Raw genomic sequence first — 14269 nt, forward strand, 5'->3', positions numbered from 1 at the left:
GGATTGCTCCATACAGTAGAAAAAATGTATGAGGTTCCTCAATGTTGCTGTGAGTTTTAATGATTTCTTAAGCTTCAGTCTGGTGATCACGTTCATCACCTAGCAACACACTGAAGTACTAACAATCTGGTTAATACCAGAGCAATAGATAAATATGACAATATCCCTTACATTATGCAGCATACAGGAGTCTCCAAAGTTGATGGGTCAGCTGCATTCTTTAACTATGGTGAGATTCCCTGTTCTTGGGTGACACTGAAAATAAAACACAGTTGGATGTCATTTTTTTCACACTGGTGGTGCATACCATTTATTGACTTTCATGAGTTATTTAGAGATAGATAAAAGGAATTCCATAAGATAGCATTTAGAATTTGATCTGAGGGCATAGCTTTAGCAGAGGATAATGCAAGCACTGCATGTCTACAGAGGTGTTGATTATGAGGCAGGGGAAAACAACAATCACAACTTATGTAGTTCATATAGACCTATTTCACTTCTTAATAATGACTATAAAATTCTTATGTCTATTCTGGTCAATAGGATCAAAAAATCTCTAAATAAAGTCATTAACAAAGATCAAATGGGTTAGAATTCTTTGCATGTTATCATGGGTATGTCTATTATGAATTATGAATGTGAAAAGTTAGAATTAACTCTATCCACAAATTACAATAATATCCTGAATACCCTTAAGTCACTAATGGGAAAATGGAATAAATTGTATCTAACATTTGAAGATAGAGTGAAGCTAATAAAGATGGTCTTTCTTCCAAAGGTAAATTACATTGCACTAGCTATCCCTATAATTCCTAATAAAAACATTTTAAAATAATTAAATAACATTTTATAAACTTCCTTTGGTACCCAAAAAAAAAAAACAGGATAGCTTTTCTAAATCATATTAGGTCTTGGGAAATGGAAGGGATAAACTTCCCTGATCTAGAATCTTATACTAAAGCTTCCATTTTCAAAACAGTGATAAATTGGGTAGATCCAAAAATGTCTTCCACATGGAAAACATTACATACTGTTATTTTCCAAGAAGAAAGTTAAATTAGCAAAAAATTTACAACTGATTGAACAGAATAATAAACTCTGGTATATTATTTGTATTAACTTGCAATACAATTCTACTAAACCTACCAATCTAAATTATATAAATTACATCTACAACACTTTCTGAAGCTTTATAAACAATAACATTGACATTAAATTATGGCTTCAGTTATTAACTCCCTTTAAAATTACAAAAAAACTTTTTCAATAACATTCCCATAGATACTCTTAACTCATGGAAAGGAAACAATTTCACTTGTTGGTACCAATGTATGGAAAATATGACAGTCATGGATGTAAACCAGTTAATCAGCACATTTAATTTATCGAATACTGACTGGTTAGCTTTTAATAGCCTAATACCTTATGCACAAGATCTGTGTAGAGCAATAAACAACTCTTCATTTAAATCCATGCCTAAATTTATATTTTGCTTATATGAAATAATATATAGAGACTTTAACTGGACAAATTTAACTTCAGAGCTATATAAAATTATCATTAATTATAAAATAAAATCTAACCAGAAATTCTGGAAGTTTATCACTAAAGATTATCCATTATTGTTATTAAATGAGACCAAAATAGATGTTTTATATTATATTAAGTTAACTTCAAATATACAAAGTTGGAAAATCTTTGCATGGAAGTTTCTACATAGAGCCTTTTATACTCCCAACAAAATAGATAGATTTATGAATTCTAATGAAATACTATGTTGGAGGTGCTCTCTAAAATGCAATGCTGATTGGTCTCATATTATGTATGAATGCTCCCATATAAAGAAATTCTGGGAAGATATTGGTGAATTTTTGCAAGACATTTTTACTGATTCTTTCACTTTGTCAAAGTCCTTAATTCTCCTAAATATAAATGAAACCACTGTCATGAAAAGGAAAGACCTTTATCTTCTTTGGACTACAATGGCAATTTTAAAAAAATGTATCACAAGAAAATGGAACTTCCCCATCATTCCATCACTTGATGATTTTCATATGCCACAGTGGTACGGCGGTAGCATTGTTACCTCACAGCAAGAGGTTCTCCCGTTCGATTCTCAGCTTGGCTTGGGAGGGCCTTCTGTGTGGAGTCTGCATGTCCTCCCTGTGGTTGGGTAGCATTTGAAAGCCATGCGTGCGTAAATGGGTGTGCCTTCGATGAATGTTGGGCATCTAGCTGGCACCTCGGCATTTCGTAAAAATCTACTGCCAATCATTAGCGGACAGGAGTTCCATTGTGGCGACCCCTTACCGGGAAAAAGCCAAAAGACAAACATTGAAGGAGGTAGCACTGTTGGAAATCAAAGTCAAGGAAATGAGAATATTTCCTAGGAAATGGATCAATAATCCTTGGAAGAAAGTTCTCTCCCTAATTGAGACACTTAAAATGGTTACAACTTTACCTTCATAAGAAGAGAGAAAGTAAGAAGTCAACATTTAATTTTTTGTTTTAATCTTTGTTTAAAAATGTGTAATATTTGTCTGTGTAAATTATGCTTGTACTCCTTTTGTCTTCATTTGTTTTGAAGCCATTGTACATTCTGTAAACAGTTAATTCAATTTATTCTTATTTGATCTGTAAAATTTATTAATTATTGTTTTTAAAAAAATTGAATAAAATTACTTGATCAAAAAAAAAGAGATGTTGATTATGACCTAGCATTTATTTTCAGCTGCCTACAGGTTTACAGCAAAACCCCATAAACTGTTTCAGTTGAAACATTCTGTTTTATGGTACCAGAATCCTTACGTTGGAGTTATTAGAATTAAACAATGTGACACACCTAGAGGAAAGCTAAACATCATATCTTCATGAACTTTATTATTAGAACTCTTTTCCACTGTAAAACAATGGCTGACTGACACTCTACAATATTTGCACCCATTTGTGTTCAGAGGTTAAGATGCTATTCCTCCACAGACATGGAGCAGTAATCATCATCATCATCAACATCATCAGCTCCTTTTTTTCCTATTTTCTACATGGGGTCTGGGGAGCTGCATCACCTGTCACCATCTCTTTCAATCCAATGCTACTTTCTCACCTTCTTCACCAGTCATACCTGACTGTCTTAGGCCTTTTCTTAAACAATCTATCCATCTCTTTGCTGAACACCATCATTTCTTCTTGATTTGTTCCTATCAGTACCAGAGTTTCTTCACCAGGTTGTCTCCTGCTTTCCTGCACACATGCTCAAAGCACATTGACCTCCTCTGCAACTGGAACTATTAAAGCTTATGTTCTGATGTCATTTCATCTGTCCTACATTGTGCTTCCAACCACCCTTCTGAGGCACTTCTTCTCCAACACATGTATCTTCCACAACTGCTCTGCCTTCACTGCCCAGGTTTATATATCATACAATAGTACTGCTTATACCATTGTTTTGTACACCTTACCTTTTCAGCTTCTTTGGCACTCTTCTGTCATACACTACCCCTGACACTCTGTGCCACTGGGCTGCAGCTCCTCTGATTCTAGCTTTGACCTCATCATTCAGACTTCCCTTCTCCTCAATCACCCCTCCCAGATAGTTGAAGCTGTTAACATAGTCCACTATTTCCTTCTATCTCAATTCTCTTCTTTTGATTTTCCCATTTACTGCCATTACAACTGCCTTTTCCGTACTCATTTTCAGTTGCGCATTCCATTCCATTATCATTTGTTAAAGTTCTTGCTCAGATTCTGCCAGTAATGCCATGTTGACTGTATACAGCAACTGTGCTGATCTGTCCACACTGACCTGTTTGCTAATGTAGTCCATCACCAATATGAAAAGCTCAGAGTTGAACCCTGATACACATTCACTCTCACTGGGATACCTTCTGTGAATCTGAACACAGTTCATACTTGTGTCATTGGGGTCCTTTTATATAGACTGCACTAATTTAACCAATATTTCTGGAACTTTGAATTATTGCAGATTGCCCAAGTCCGCTCTCTTAGGACATTGTTATATGCTTTCTCCAAGTCTAGAAATGCCCAGTTGGACTAATTTGTCATTTATAGCTTCTTGTAAAATATCTGTCCTACTGCCATCAAGTTGGTTGTGCTATATCCTGATCTGAATCTGAACTACTCATTTCACATATTAGATTCAACTACCCTGTGTATTTGTTTATCTATCACTCTCTCTCCAGAACTTTCATTCAGTGTGACAGAAGTTTGATACCACTGTACTAACCAAAGTTGTGAATGTTCCCTTTGTGCTTACACATTGGAATTACAATGCTTATTCTCTGATCTTGTGGCATATGCCTTTCTCTCCATATACTGCTATGAGTACCCACTTTTGATTATATCTGCTGTGACCTCATCCAAGCCTGCTGCTTTTTCTGACTTATTTTTCCTTAGTGCTGTTCTTACTTCTTCTATGGTGGGTCCTTCATCCTCATTTTTCACTGGTAGCTGCTGGGGCAGTACAGCTTATGTGTGGTTTTCTTAATTCAGAAGCTGATGGAAGTACTTATTTAATTTGCCTTTGACGTCCTCTGGACTGGTGAGCAGACTGTTGCTGGCATCTCTTAAGAATGTTGTCTGATGACTATCTTCTTTATCTTTCTGTCTATGACTTGCAACCTGATAATTTCTTTGTGCCATCTGATGAGTCACTTCATATAAGCTGGGCCAGTAGAGTGCCTCTGATTTCTTGCTTTTTTGCAACTGCTGTTTTAGCCCCTTTGCTAGCCAACCAGTATTCCTTCTTGGTCTGTCCCATCTTTTATATTTCCCTCTTTTTTTCTGCATTCCTTCTTTCTTTTGATGAATTCCTGGACTTCTGCATTCCACCACCAGATTTCTTTATGTACATTATTTCCATACCATGCTCAGCCACATATCTGTTATATAGTCCTCACACATGCTGTTTTGAGACTGCCATTCTTCTTCTTCAACTCCAGATAGTCCCCTTCTTTCTGAGGTGCTACAACCCTGAGTATTTCCTTAAAAATGTGTGCTTTCACTCTATTCAACTTCCAGGTCTTCAGCCTAGTCTCTGTTGAACTTAGAGCCTTCTCTGACCAGTGCTTGCAGTTGATTGTGGCAACCAGTGTTTTATACTGTGAGCTGACTGTTTCACTGGGGATGATTTTGAAATCACCAATTCTATCCCTATGCCCTTTCTTTACTAGAAGGAAATCCACCTGAGTTATATGTTGGCCACTCTCTTGTATGTGATCTTGTGACTGTCTCTGTTGCCATGTGTTGCCCACCATCAAGTGATTTGCCAGACAGAAGTCTAAAATGGCCTCTCTTTCTGTATTCATGTTGCCCTTCCATGTAGACCCAGCCAGTCCTCATATCCTATTCCATCTGTCCTGATATGTGTATTTAGGTTCCCCATTATCAACATCTACTCATGTTGTTCTGCTTTATCAAGTAGGTCCTGCAACTGCTGCCTGGGTTTACTTTTTTCCTTGCTATTACAACCCTGCTGTGGGGCACAGGCTAAGAGTATGAATTAGTGCTCTATAATTGCAATAGAGTCTGATTGCTATGAGTCTGTCACTAATTGTGATTACATACTTCACTGTCTTCTGAAGCGTTCCCCTCACCACACTTCCCAAACCAGTTCTAGTCAATCCTTCCCTGAGTGGTACCCTGAGTAGTAGACTCTGTATTCCAGGCCAAGCAGCTTTGCTGCACTACCCTTCTGTCTTTTCTACTGGATACAGACGGTGTCCATCCTTTTCCTTACCATGATGTCATCCACTTCCAAGGTGCATCCTGTCAGTGAAGCTACAATGAGTGTAGCAATTCACAGGTCTTGATGGAAGTACTCCTTCAGTATAGGCTGATTAGTTTTATGTTCAGCTTCTGCTTAACAGTGGTATACCAAGTAACCCAGTCTATACAAATGGCCACCATTCAGCCTGTAGCTTATTGACACCGGGTTGCTGCTGGGCTTTACAGCTGGCACACACACTGGCTAATAGGGGCATGTAGACCATTCCAATAATAGCTGTAGTCCCTCTCATATGTCGTAGTAGGCCAAATCCACAACACACTTATCACTGTCAAATAATCATGCCTATTTTGATTGACATAAGTGAATGTGATCTAATCACTTACAGCCAGTTTGTACACTGTCAAGTGGCTAGCCCTGCCATGGTAAGCAGTCTTTGATCTGTGTTCTCCTTGCTACAGGATACTGTGCACCACAGTTAATGCCCAAAGCTGTTGGTCTATACAACTCATCCCCCAGTAAGTACCATCTAGACTCTTAGGTGAATTTGAGGGGGAAACACCCACCATGTTTTTGGAAGTGAGGTCATAGGATATTTAACACTCTTAAAGAAACCATATTTATTTTATTTTACATTTGTTTATCGGAAGAGTCTGACTGGACACATGTCCTTTTTCAGTGGAGGCATGGGGAGAAAAGCTCCAGATACAGGTATATTGTAAATGTATGAGTGTATGTATATATATATATATATATATATATATATATATATATATATATATATATATATATATATATATATATATATATATAGACAGTACCAGTTACAGACATTTCAGCAGTTTACAAACATTCAAGATACCATATTAATGGCAAATAATAATTACAAACTGTTAAAGCATACAGTTTTTTACATGGAAGAAGTCCATTATACATCATAATGCTACAAATGCAATTGAAATGATAAAAGAAGTTTATTAACACACAGATGTAGTTGCTACTTGCTGTTAGTTTAAAATAAAATAAAGGGCAGTAGATTGTATGGGAGCTTGGGATATCTTATCCAGAGGAGTTAGACGAGCATAGCCAGGTGTCCACTAGGTGTGACATGAGGAGCTTTTTAAATTGTGAGATAGAGCTGTTAGAAGTTATTTAGGGTTTGCAGCTTATTTCATCTTTTAGGAATATAGTTTGAGAAGATAGATTTTCCAGCTAGGTTACTGGCTTTGGTGGTATCTAGAAGGTGTTAGTTCCTGGAGCAAAGAGATCAAGCTGTGGTGTGTGGTTGAATGAGATTATAGAGAGAAGGGGGGGTTATCGGGTTGGCAGAGAATTTTGTGGGCAAAGGTTAGTTGATTGAAGTGTAGAAGCTGGGGGAGTTCAAGCCAATTTAGTTGTTTAAGTGATATATAGTGATGTGAGCTATGTGAGGCATCAGTGGCAAATCTTTCTGTTTTATTATAGCAAGATTCCAGTTGGATTAGGCCTGTTTTGTAGAGATTGGCTAATACTGGGGAGGCATAGAGGACAGTTAATAGGATGTGTGTGCGGGCTATGGTAGTTTTTGTGTTTGTATAAAATGTTTATTTCTATACAGGAGTCCTATTTTCTTGTGAACCTTTTTCATAATTTTGGCTATGTGAATATTGAATTTCAAGTTATTGTCAACTTCGACCTCAAGCAGTTTAGTGTGAATGATTGGGGTGATCATAGTTTTGTTCCTGGACAAGATATTAAAGACTGGGAAGATAAGAGGAATCTAGTTGGGATGAAAAGAAGGAGCTTAGTTTTGTTGGGATTTAGAATGAGCTGGGAGTTGGTGAGCCACGTCAGACATAATGGAATTTTGGGTTTTGGTTTGGAGGTCTTGCAGTATGGGGGCTGCACGTATTAGAGTGACATCATCAGCATATTGTACTACAGAGGCATGTGGTGTGGAGGTGCTGAGCTGGTTAGTGAATAGAGAGAATAATAGCAGTCCAAGAAATGAGCCTTGTGGAACCCCTGTGGTGACTGGAAGAAAAGGGAAAAGTTGGTGTTTCCATTGGACGGCTTGCAGTCATCCTGCTAGGTAGCTCTGGGACCATGTGATAGTGGAATGGCTGAGGGTCATGGTGGAGAGAATATTGATGAGTTTATTGTGATTTACCATGTCAAAGGCTATGGATAACTCTAAACATATGGCTGATACAAATTCTCCATTGTTTCTGTGGTGGTTAACTGTGTTAGTGAAGGTCAGTAGTGCTTTGGTTGTGCTTTGAGAGATGGAAACTGTGTTGGGTGGAAGGTTATCAGCAGCTAGGGTCATTGGTTTACATTTTTGAAGTAGTTTTTTTTTTTTTATATAGATTTAACAGATACTGGGTGTAAGTTAAAGTGGGAGGTGGAGTCTTGGGAGCTGTGCTGTTCTGGAAAGTAAAATGGGTAGGGTTGCTGACAGTCCTTTGATATTTTGCTAGGGATTAGATAATTTCTGTGAAGAATTTATTGAACTGGATTGCTATATTATCAGACTTGGTTGTTGTTGGAGCAGGGGTAGTGGATTTACCTGGACGAAGTATGTTATTAACTGCTGCCCAGAAGTTTTGAGGGTTTTTTGTATGTTTATTTTGGATGTTTGGGTAGTAGTTGATTTTGTCTAATTCTACTAATTCTTTAGTTTTATTCTGAAGTTCTGGATATGTTTGCTTAGTTGTCTGTGATATTTTTGACATTGTTGCCAGGCTTTGTCTCTAGTCTTGAGTAGGGATCTACATTTTTTAGTTAGCCAGGGTGCATACTTGGATTTTGCTCTGATAGTTCTAGGGGGTGTGTGGAAGTTTAGTATGCCTAAGAATGTGTTTAATGAGTTTACTGTGTCATCTAGAGGTAAGTGAGGGATTCACAGTTACAACTATTTAGAGCAGTGATGAAACTATTTTAAGTTGAATTTTTTTTTGTTTCTGATTAAGCAGAAGGTGGGATGGATGACTTGGTGAGTCCTGGTCCTAAGAAGAAAGGTTAGCTGATGGTCACTTAGACTGTTTGGCAGACAGCCTGATTGGGATGCCTGAGACGGGTTGCTAACCAAAATCCAGGCAGAGATTGACTGTTGTTTGTAAGATTTATTATTCCTTTTAGGGAAGGTGATGAGTTGAGTAAACCCATGGAAGTTTATAGGGGAACATGGATTTTCTGAGGAGCAGTTAAGCCAATCAATATTGAAGTCACCCATCAGGATTGTTTCTTGTGGGAGGGAATTGAAAATCTAGATTATTATGTTTTCCAGAGTGGGGATATTGTTTCCTGATGGGATATAACTGCCAATGACATTAATGTGTTTTTTGGAATAAATTTTTAATTTGGCAAAGATAAGTTCAGCGTTGTGAAAGTCGGGAATGTTTATGTCTAAGTGGTCTAGAATTAGGGGATTTTTAAATAAAATAGCTACTCCTCTGCCTTTTGATTTCCTGTCTTTTCGTAGAACAGTGTATCCTGGAGCTGTTATTTCATTGATGTTAATGTTGGGCTTTAGCCAAGTTTAGGTTATTATTAATATATCTGGAGAGTATAAAGCAAGTAGGGTATGCAAGTCAGGAACTTTATTAGCAATACTTTTGACATTCATGTTAAGGAGGAGTAAGGGGGTCTTGTTTTTCTGTGTATTTCCTAAGGTGATAGTATTAGAGTTATTAACTATGGTGGGTGTTGGGAGTGGGATCAGGATTAGGGTGTATGTCTCCAGATCAATTTAACTGATTAAGTATGTGTAAGTAGTGTTTAACAAGTTTATCTAGTAGTTTGTCTAGCTTTTGAGAGGTGTGGGAAATGTTTCTTGGAGGATGGATTTTGTGTAGGTGAAAGTGTGTGTGTGTGTTAGAGAAAAAAGATGTGGCTGCAGTATAGTTGAATGGTATGTTTGGGTGTGTATGTGGTGAGGTTTGCCAGGGAGGGGGAATATTGTATTGCAGTAGAGTGTGGTATGAGGATAGGAAGTATAAGAGTAGTAGCATAGAACTAGTGATGGTTTGGAGGAGTGTTATATGTAAGTGAATCTTTTTAAGGTAAAGCGTATTGTGACGGTAGTTTGAATTCATTGTGTAGAGTCAAATAGATATGTTGGGTGAGGGTGACTAAAATGTATGCATAGAGGTTTGTGTGTGTGTAAGGTGGTAGAAAGGATGTATAGAGGTATGTGCGAGTAAGCAGATATAGTTTGCAGTATGGGTGGAGATAGTTAGCGTAAGGCACTGATGTTGTATAGTAGGGGTCATTTTAGTCTATTCAGCTGATTAAGTTAATTAGTAGAAGCTTGGGGTATGATTAGTTTTTACATCGGTGGGTCTATAGGTATAAAAATAATTGAGGAGGGATTGGGTAGAAATATGGCTAGGGTAGGGGAGTGGATTGAGCCCGAAGGGTGAATGGAGCAGGCTGGCTCTGGCCCCTAGAGCAGCTTGGGAAGAAGAAAAACAATTCTTAAGGTAAGTTGTAATAGCTATAGTAAATGAGGAAAGGTAGAGGAGAGAGGATGGAAGGGATAAGTTGTACTTGTCTTAGGAGAAAAAAATGAGAGGTTAAGTTGAAGTTAGTTTAGAGAAAGTACTTATTTTAGTGAAAAAAGGAAGGGTTAAGTTGCAGTCGTATTACAGAAAAAAGTTGCCTTAAGAGAGAGAGGAAACAGGTAATGGGACACAGAGAGAGAGATGCACAGTAAGAGATCTTGTGAGTGAGAGAGTTGTCAAGATTAGAAAAATAATAAAAGAAGAAATAAGAGTATAATAATGTAAGAACATTATTAGGATTCAACAAAAGGCTTTCTAGTATAGTATACTATTTATGGCTACATCAAGAGGATTCCTACTAAATAACAGGAGGTATTGAGAATTAAGTGGAATGGAGGGTGATATTGGGTTGAGAGAGCCTGGGGAAGTGAGGGTTGATGCATAATGCAGCTGTGTAGTCAGAGGCTGAGGGACAGAGACTAAAATTAATAAGACCAATTAGTTATCATGTACATTCACTATTTATGGTCAGATTCCTGGATAATTGGATCATGCTTCCACCGAGTGAGATGGATGTTCCCTGAGGTCATCTTTGCCTTGGGACACTCTGGTATGACTGCGAATGAAGGAGTGGTCAGTTATGGGAATTCTTCCTAACAGGAGTGGAAGAGATTATGTGATGAGTATTATCTCACTGTTAATAGAATCTAGCTGTACACAAAAATATAGTGAAAGGGTAAGTATCTTAGCAAACAGATTAAGGTAGTTACACTTTGTGCTAGACAATTATAGTAACAATATATGAAGTAATTTACATTGCTAGTGCTGCTCAGAAGTGCGGCATCAACATGCCTTACCAGTATCTCATTGAAGAACTTAGAGTACAGCAGTGGACAGTGCAGTCCTGGGCAGTAATATCAGCAGCAACAGAACTTTACAATTATTAACTAATCACTCTATGTATATCATGAAACATTAGTTATTAGTAGCCAAGATTCAACAAAACAAAAATAGAATCACTTGAAGTCAAAGCACTGCAAGGAAGACGGATCTGACACGTCCTATAGTTAAAACAGCATAATGAGGTGGGTATACAATGTAATAATGTGCACTGTTTTAGTGACTTAGGTCTAGGTCCTTTCTGATCAAGTAACTAGCACTGTAGAGTTAAGAACATTTGGTATTACTAAACGGACATTGTGCTTGCTGATATGTTTCTCTGTCTCACTATGTATATACAAGCAAAGAGTACTTTACACTGGTGTAAATACTAACATACAATGCACAAACAATCCATAACTTGCTTACTGCAAAAAATGCTTGCAGATCACAGATAGTAGTTACGGAGCGAGTAAACAAAATTTAGATGTATGCATGCAGTTTGTTGTCCTGATATGCAGGATTTGTAATTGGTAAGTAAAAAACAGAAAATAGCTAAGTTTAGATAGCAGATTTCAGCTATGGTTGTATCACTAACAGGAGCCCTTTACACTGCTACAAATTACCAACAAATGATGCACAAAGAAAACCAATTGCTCTTCTGCTGCAAAAGTTCTCACAGTTAACAGTAATGGAGCAGGTAAACAAGATATAGTTTATATTCAAACAACAGCAAACAAGATGTATATATATAAACAACAAAGACTATCAGTGAGTCCCAGCTCTACCTTCCAATAAAATTTATTTCGTTGAACAGTTCCTTCTCTAGCGCCTCGGCCAACAGCCTTTACAGAGTAAAACCAAGTAATACCAGAGTAAAAGATATAGTTTATGTTTATAGTTTGTGCTCCGATGTAATTGGTAATTGAAAAACAAAATGGCTAAAATTTTATTTAGAAGGTTTCAGCTAAATCACTCCTGGATTGCTAACAGGAGCTCTTTACACTGCTAAAAATTACCAATAAACAATGCACAAAGAACCAATAGCTTCGCTACTGCAAAGATGCACACAATTAACAGTAATGGAGCAGGTATACAAGAATGCATGGCTATACCCTGGTTTAAATGATAGGGAAAACTTTAAAGTTGTTCTTAGAAGGAAGGGGTTAAGGCATTAAGTGTTTGCGTCACATGTTATTGTTAAGTATTTAAATAAGTTTATTCATTATACAACTTGGTCTGAAGAAGTTACATGAAGGAAATGAAAGCACTTACCAGTTGGATTTTTATGTAATAGTCATTTTGTGTTTTTAGCCATTCATTTTTTATTTTGCCTTTTTACAGGTATTTTCATTTGTTCGTTTGGAAGTTTCATGAGGTATTAGTTTAACTTTGTCTAGCTCCTATGTTATTGCTGAAGGACACTTATGGTTTATAATAGTTAAGACTAAGAAGACTAACTCCTTCCCAAACACTAAAGAATAGAGTGAATGAGGTTTTAACCCCCTTTTTTGCAAGACTACTAGTTTGTATCTAAATTGCTGTATACAGAAAATGTTATACTATGTAGTGAAATGCTTGCAGTTACCATAACCTAAAATACCTATCCTGTTTAATGAAGAGATATGTCAGGCCAATAATATACGCTTTGATATTATACGGTATATATCCCTTTTACAGAATAATTAAAATACAGGTAAAATGCTATTTTTCCTCCTGCACAGCTGGAGTCAAGAGATGAATTGAACTGCTGCTGGTTGGAGTTCTGGAAATTTACTTTTCTTCTTTGGTGGCTGTATGTGGAGATCTGGTGGTGCTCTGACTCATTTTGATCTTTAGAGCTATTTTTAATAGGGTAGATATAAATATAGCTGACAATTTCCTGAAATGAAAGACTGATAAGAATAGGGTAGTTGCTGGGAGATTGACAGATAACCATTATGTATATATGAATGCATGTAAGCATCGGCATGTCCAGTATTTGATATGTGAGGAACTGGGAATTCACACCTAAACTATAAAACTGGCTATAGGTGATGTATTACCTTTTTTTGTGTATGGGGATAATTAATCATATTAAACATAGAAAAAATATACCGGGGGATTCAATGAACTCCATTTAGGCTTCACGCAGAGCCTACATGGAATTTACGTGTCAGGGCAATGGTGAAAGACAATGCGCATTCCGTATTAATGAGGTATGGGGTGCCTCAGCTAAGTTTTCCAGCTCGCAACAGTATTGCTGGCTGTGAAATCATGTAAGTGAACATGGATAGCGATTCCATGTAAAGAATAGCACCTATGGAGGGGTGGATTTGCGCTGAATGCCACAGTGATCACCAGGGTTTTGCAAATAGCTGCCATTCTGTTAGTGCAACACATCCACACAGAGGCCAACTTAATGACAGGACAAATAACCAGTAATAGGGACATATTTGACATAGATGTCACATAGGAATGCATTAGAATGTAACACTCTCCACCTCTTAGAGTGAGAAATGTGGACAAGCCATAAAAATGGGGGGACAAAGGGCCAGAAATAGGGACAGATGTTTAATATTGCACTTCCAAACTTGGGAAGTTGATAGTTCATGCTAATGTGCAACCTATGTATTCTATCTGAAAAATATGAAGTTTGAAACTCAAATGTCAGTCATCAGTTTCTGACTGCACTCTGTAATGACATGCCAATGATTTGCCAGGAAAAAAATGTTATGAAGAAAAGAAAACAAATATGAGACAAAAATTGCACATTCTGCACAGATCTGGACAGTTGAGAGGTATGCAGTCAAATCAATCCAGAGATCATCCCAATGATATCAGAAAGACACATATATGATGAGGGAAAAAAAGGACATCCTGGGAATATCTGGACAGTTGAGAGGTATGAATGTGATGTATTGTATATGGTCCAAACACATTACAGGATAGTGTACCTACAGTGCAGATTATTGTCATATCTCATTCCTGGCATACTGTACTGAAGCTGTGTTAATGATCTGTAACAGGAGATGGGTCTGCCATGTAAAATGATCACTCGAGAAGTGTGTATATTGAATAGGAACACACAGATAAATTGTAGGAATGAACACAGGGAAAGAGTACAGGTGAAAACCGCATCTACAGCAGAGGAGGGCATGTTAATGGAGAATAGTTGTAGCAG

Source organism: Protopterus annectens, chromosome 2.part1 (assembly GCF_019279795.1).
Source record: "Protopterus annectens isolate FY-2018-M chromosome 2.part1, PAN1.0, whole genome shotgun sequence".
Taxonomy (NCBI): domain Eukaryota; kingdom Metazoa; phylum Chordata; order Ceratodontiformes; family Protopteridae; genus Protopterus; species Protopterus annectens.